The sequence below is a fragment of the Urocitellus parryii genome, unplaced genomic scaffold, assembly GCF_045843805.1.
Source record: "Urocitellus parryii isolate mUroPar1 unplaced genomic scaffold, mUroPar1.hap1 Scaffold_43, whole genome shotgun sequence".
NCBI classification, from domain to species: Eukaryota; Metazoa; Chordata; class Mammalia; order Rodentia; family Sciuridae; genus Urocitellus; species Urocitellus parryii.
In genome coordinates this window covers 808,261-815,416 of record NW_027553833.1, presented here as the reverse complement: position 1 = coordinate 815,416, position 7,156 = coordinate 808,261, and the positions used below count along the sequence as shown (strand labels likewise).

At 36.2% G+C, this 7,156-nt stretch overlaps 1 pseudogene; it reads left to right on the top strand.

The window, feature by feature from the left end:
- The first annotated feature begins 3,376 nt into the window (after positions 1-3,376).
- LOC144252459 (uncharacterized) lies at positions 3,377-4,998 on the top strand (annotated as a pseudogene).
- The last annotated feature ends 2,158 nt before the right edge of the window (positions 4,999-7,156 follow it).

Below are 7,156 nucleotides of genomic sequence, written 5' to 3'. Positions count from 1 at the left end.
TTTGAAAAACTATTTTGAGTATAATAACTAATAGGGAACTAATAGGGCAGGTTAGATACTATTTTGCTACATAGAATTTTTAATTATTTTTCTTTAAAAATATTCCTTTTCTCCCATTAACTGCTTCATCCTTCCTTAGATTTTTCCATATCTTCATATCCATATGCTGTATGGTCTTAAAACAAAAACTATATAAAGTAAGCATAGTAAGTATCAAAAGCAGATTACCAGGCATATTCAATGTTCCAGCAATTAAATCCCTAAACTGTATAATCCTATTTATCTGCTGTTTCCTGCTGTTTGTCCACATGCCTATGGGCAGAACATAACAATTCCTTGGGAAGATTAATGCAAAGTTATTCCCAGGTCAGGTGTCAGGATAAGCCTGGTGACTGGAACATCATTGTAGTGCTAATAATCTAGATTTGGATCTTTTTTTTTCAATCAAAAATGTGTATAGAAAACTTTTCTTCTTTCTACAGAGAACACTTAGAAGAATATGCTATCTGTCTGTAGCCAAATTTTAATGAAAGTTTTAAGTAAAAAAATATCAAATAGACAATACCATATAGGAAAATATTAAGAAGGGATAGTAGTCATTTATCTTTAAAATTCCCAAGACTGGGCCTGATATGTTAGAAATAGCTCAACGAGGACAAAATATCAGTTAAATGTCTCTTTATATCCATTATTTTCTCTAGCAGGCAAATGTATTCTGTATTTCCACACAGATTCTGATCAAGAGTATAAAAGGAAGTTAGAGTCTCTCACAGAATGAATTCCATGACTTTCTCTGTACCACCCTGTCATTACATAATTGGAAAACATGACTAGGAGTATCATATCCAGGGTAGTTTTATCATATTATATGTTAAGTGGTATTTTTGGAGAAATATGCAATTATTAATAAAATATCAACACAGGAAGGAAAACTTTATAAAAAATATGCCAAATCTTCATTTTCTCATATTATATCCAAAGTCAGATCTATATTAAAACATTACATCTGGTGTAGATATTTGCTTTTATAGAAACTTTTGGTCTGTATTTGAAAGCATTGTAAATGTTTTTCCAACTTTCTAAGATTCAAAAATATACAAAATTTGCAAACCAGGAAAGGAAAGGTGCTTCAGTTAAAGGAAAAAAGAGTTTGTGACTTATATACTTAAAATATAAAGATAAAATTGGAATTCTAGACCAGTTTCTTGAGGGGAGAAACAGAAAGGTTAAAAAATTCTGATGACAGCAGAAAAAGGTTATCCTTTTTATAAGATCTAAAAGATGACCCTTGTATCCATGAATCTCAGTTAACAGAAAGGTCAGAGAGTAGTTTACCAACTGTCTCAAGGGTTTTAGCTACATGATGGCAGACATCCACGTTTCAAGATGTAATTTTAGGAAATATGATACATATAAAATATTTTTGGCCTATTTTCAGTTAAAGAAATTATGTTCTTTTCATTTCTGGAAGAAAGACGTTTATATATTGTACTTCAAACATTTCTGTGAAGGGTTTCCAAATATTCCCTGTTAATTAGAACCTTAAAGTAATCTGAAAGTTTAAGAGCTAAGAGGTCAACCCTTGGAATACTGTTGCATTGGGATGTTGATAACTGGGTCATTTCAAATCCCATGTAGTTAATTATTTTAGCTTGCACTTATTAAACTTGCACAAGGTGGTGCAGATACAATGAGGAAATCAACAGTTTCAGTGTTTCATGTCTGGATAACTCCAAATGTTAGAAGCATTTTGTTTTACGCATAGACTTATAAAATAAAATACAGAAAATTTTCTTGTATCAAGCCTGAAGTATCTTATTAGTGTTCCTATTTCAGTATATCACTTCCAGGCCAATGGCGACTGCAAATGAGACAGAGAGACTAGATCTTTTTCAGGAACCTTTTAAGCTTTAATTTTGAATCTCTTGACAGTTATACAAAATTTTCTTAATTCTTTTTCAAAGGTATCTTAACATCTTAAAATGTACAAGTTTTTCAGTATCTGTTGGTTTGACAAATGGATTATGTGAAATTGAACATAGTACTATGGTAATATAGTAGGATTTCTAGCCTGAGACTGATTTAAAATTTTTAGTTCTTGCATCCTACTGTAGCGTATAATAAGAAGAGCCAAGCATAGTGGCACATGCCTGTCATCCCAACAACTTGGAAGCCTGAAGCAAGAAAATCACAAGTTCAAGGTAAACACTGGCAACATAATGAGGCCCCATCTTACAATAAAAACAAAGACCTGGGATGTAGCTCAGTGGCAAAGAGTCCCAGAGTTCAAACCCTAGTACAAAAAAAAAGAAAAAAACCCAAAGTACCCAAGAGGAATACAATATGACGCCTTCCCTATAATACCTTTTTTTTGTCCTTTTGGATACTGGGTATTGAACTCAGGGGCACTCAACCACTGAGCCACATCCCCAGCCCAATTTTGTATTTAATTAGAGGCAGGGTCTCACTGAGTTACTCAAAACCTAGCCTTTGCTTATGCTTGCTTTGAACTTGTGATCCTCCTGCCTCAACCTCAGATCCACTGTGATTACTGGCGTGTGCCAATAGGCCTTGTGCTGTAATATCTTACCAAGTAATACTATGCCTGTTCTATGAAGGTAATATTCTTTTTTTAAACATAATCATGAAAATTAGCATTATTTACATTAAGTTTCATCTTATTCAACATTACACAATTGATTTATTTAAATTATTATTTTTTAGATAGTTTTCCATATTTTATTGACAGCCAATGCTATGGTGAACTTAGTGTTACTCAGAATTTTGATTAGCTTGTTTAGCTTGATCTAAATGATCATAAGTTTCTTTTAAGAGAAAGCATCTAACGACCTTTGTATATTCTGCACCACTATTCCAATACCATCAGTTATGCAGTTGTGGAACACTTGTTGAACACACTGGTAAAAACCAACTCAGCATCCATTTTCCTATTTATTGCCCTTATTTTCTTAAAATAGTTCATTTTTAAACTTTATTAAAAATGGACAAGTTTGTTTTCCTCCTTGCTCACTGAGTTCTTCGCCCACTGCTTCCGCGTCTTCTTCCCGAATCCCCAGGTGCTCTGCGTAGCCTGAGTCCCCGAGGAGCTCGGGTACCCAGGATATTCCTCCGGAGGACGGCGGGTCACCCCGGTGGCCTCAAACGATGTGTTCTTTTTTGCAATGGGGATGGAAGAGTGGTTTAAAATATAATTCCAGGGCTTGGCCTTTTGGATGCTACTTGGAAAAAGAAACAGGGAAGATTTCTTCTAATATGGTTGCAGAAAGACTGTGTCTTCTCTGCTGCATGAGGCCCAAGTGGCTGTGTCTCAGATCTGTCTCCCTGTGACCTACACTGGCTGAGATCCATAGGAAGGATGTCTGGTCTCCTCAGAAGGCAGGAAGTGACCTCAGTGGCCTTTGAGGATGTGGCTGTGAACTTCACCCAGGAGGAGTGGGCTCTGCTTGATCTTTCCCAGAAGAATCTCCACAGAGATGTGATGCAGGAAGTCCTTAGAAACCTGGCTTCTATAGGAGTCATATGGGAGGACCAAAATGTTGAAGATCAGAACACAAATCCTGGGAGAGATGTAAGAGACAGGGTCTCACTGAGCTGCTTAGCACCTCGTTTTTTGCTGAAGCTGGATTTGAACTCGAGATCCTTCTGCCTCAATCTCACTGTGCAAACAAATCATATAAGAACGAGGAGTGTGGAGGGAAGCCATATGAAGTTAAACAGAACAGGAATTCCTTCATTTCTTTCACCAGTGTTCAAAGACAAGTGTCAGTGCATTATGTCAATGGACCTTATGGATATTTGACCTGTAGAAAAGAGTTCAATTGTTTCAGGAGTTTTGAAAAATGTGGACAATCTCATACTTGGGAGAAGATATATGGAAGTAAGCAACCTGGGGAAGACTTAACTTGTTCCAGTTCCCTTTGAAAGTATAATAGAACACATACTGGAGAGAATCCTTACCAATGTGAAAAGTGTGGGAAAGCCTTTGCTAGATCCAGTCACCTTTGTTCACATAAAAAAACTCATACTCTAAAGAAGCCCTATGAATGTAAATAGTGTGGAAAAACCTTCCCCTGGCCCTCTTCCCTTCAAGTACATGAACGAACTCATACTGGAAAGAAGCCTTTTAAATGTAAACAATGTGGGAAAGCCTTTGCTAGATCCAGTCACCTTCGCTCACATGAAGAAACTCATACTGCAGAGAAGCCCTATGAATGTAAACAGTGTGGGAAAGCCTTTGCCACATCCAGTCACCTTCACGCACATGAAAAAACTCATACGGTAAAGAAGCCCTATGAATGCAAAGAATGTGGAAAAGCCTTTGCTTGGCCATCTTCCCTTCAAATACATAAATGAACTCATACTGGAGAGAAGCCTTTTAAATGTAAACAATGTGGGAAAGCGTTTGCTACATCCCGTCACCTTCCCTCACATGAAGAAACTCATACTGCAGAGAAGCCCTATGAATGTAAACAGTGTGGGAAAGCCTTTGCTGCATCCAATAATCTTCATGCACATGAAAAAACTCATACTATAAAGAAACCCTATAAATGCAAACAATGTGGAAAAGCCTTCCGCTGGCCCTATTCCCTTCAAATACATAAACGAACTCATACTGAAGAGAAGCCCTATAAATGTAAACAATGTGGGAAAGCCTTTGGTAGATCTAGTTACCTTCGCTCACATGAAGAAACTCATACTGTAGAGAAGCCCTATGAATGTAAACAATGTGGGAAAGCCTTTGCTACATCCAGTCACCTTCACTCACAAGAAAAATATCATAGTATAAAGAAGCCCTATGGATGCAAACAATGTGGGAAAGCCTTTCCGTGGCCCTCTTCCCTTCAAATTCATGAACGAACTCATACTGGAGAGAAGCCCTATGAATGTAAACAATGTGGGAAAGCCTTTAGTTGTTCCACTTATCTTCATGTGCATGAACAGACTCACATTGGAATGAAGCCCTATAAATGTAAATAATGTTTAAAAGCCTTCACTTCTTCCTCTTCCCTTCAAATACATAAGCAAACTCATATTGGAGAGAAGCCCTATGAATGTAAACAATGTGGAAAAGCCTTCCCCTGGCCCTTTTCCCTTCAAACATGTGAACGAACTCCTATAAATGTATACAAATATAAATAAATGTAAACAAAGCCTTTTTTACCCTTAACTTCATGTGCATGAATAGATTTACATTGGAAAAAAGCCCTATGAATTAAACAATGTGGGAACACCTTCACCTGGTCCTCTCACCTTCAACTACGTAAACACTCATACTGGAGAGAAGCCCTATCAGGGTAAACAATGTGGGAAAGACTTTGCATCATCCAGTTACCTTCACTCACATGAAATAACTCATACTGTAAGGCAGCCCTATAAATGTAAACAATGTGGGAAAGACTTTGGGTTAGTCAGTCAGCTTCACAAACATAAAAGAACTCATATAGGAAAGAAGCCCTATGAATGTAAGCAACCTTGAAGAGGTTTGGCTACAGTCAGTCAGCTTCATTCACATGAATGAACTCATATAGGAAATGAGACCTACGAATGTAAACAAAGTGAGAAAGCCTTCACTAGGTCCTCTTACCTTCAAATACATAATTAAACTCATACTGGAGAGAAGCCCTATGAATTTAAGCAGTGTGGCAAAGCCTTCACGCAGTCCATTCTACTTCACCCACATGAACGAATTCATACAGGAAAGAATGCTAGGAATGTAAACAACATGGGAAAGGTTTTGCTTCATTTGATGGCTTTCAGTCCCATGAAAAAACTGATACTGGAGAGAAGCCTCATGTCTGTAAACATTGTGGTCAAACTTAGTTTTACCATTCATCTTCACATGCATGAACAGACTTACCCTGGAGAGAAGCTCTATGAAGATAAATAATGTATTAAAATTTTCATATTTTCTCCCTTTTCCTAAAATATAAGTGAACAATCTCATAGAGGAGAAAGGCCCTATGACATAAGTGATGTGGTTTTAATTTCAATAGTTTGGCTTCTTCAAATACATAAGAAATATCAATGGGAAAAAACATTATGAATGTATACAAGGAAAGCCTTTACTTCTTCCTGAGGATTTTACATACATATATTTATTCGAAAGAAGAGTAATTTGAATGTAAACAGTAGGGCAAAACATTTACAAGTTGTGATTATCTTCATGTACATGAAATAAATCATACTGGAGAGAGGCCTCTTGAATATAAACAGTGTGGTACACCCTTTGCTTATTCTAATTCAGTGTGAAAACACCAGAGAACTCATACTGCCAAGAGCCTATATGAATGTAAACAGTCTGGAAAAGTTTAGTACTTCCACTCACCTTCAAGAACAGATGCACTTATACTGCTGAGCAAGTATAATGTAAGCAATGCAGGAAAGGTTTCACTTATTCTTATCAGCTTTAAACCATAAATTCATAATGGATAGAAGTATTATGGCTGTCGAAATGTGTGAAAGCCTTTAATTGATCTTTCTACCTTCAAATACAAGAACAAACACACTGGTGAGTGTTATGGTTTGAGTCTAATCAATATAGATTATAGATTGTAGGTATAAGATATTGATAAGCAGAATAAATAAGATAAAATTTTAAAAAATATGTACTATGGGATAAATAATGTAAAATTGCCCTGTAATAAGTTAGAAGTAAGCATAAAACATAAGTTCATTAGGAGTAAGCCTAAGTAATAGTAGTAAATCGTGTAACTGTAAGATTTAGGATTTAAGCTACAGGACATAAAATATAGAACAGTGTGAGGTGATAAATCAGTAGGCCAGTAGAGTTATAGATAAATATAGGCTAATTGATTAACAGATATAGATAAGGTTAAATCAATATAGCCATAGACAAATATAGATCCGTATAGCCATAATGACTCAATTTTTATAACTCCTCTATGAACTCTCATATAAGTTATTTTTAAGATGCTAAAAATATTTGTTTTTCTGTACTTGAGCACAGGATGTAAACCCATAAATGTTCTCGAACTCAGGATGTAGTTGTCTGTTTTTGCTCCCTACTTTCTCAGCACTTGTATCCTGCTTCCTTACAACTTGCAGATTCTATAGGATGTGGTTTTATTCCTTAAATACTCGGGCCACAGACAATTTGAAGCTGTTCTCCCATAGG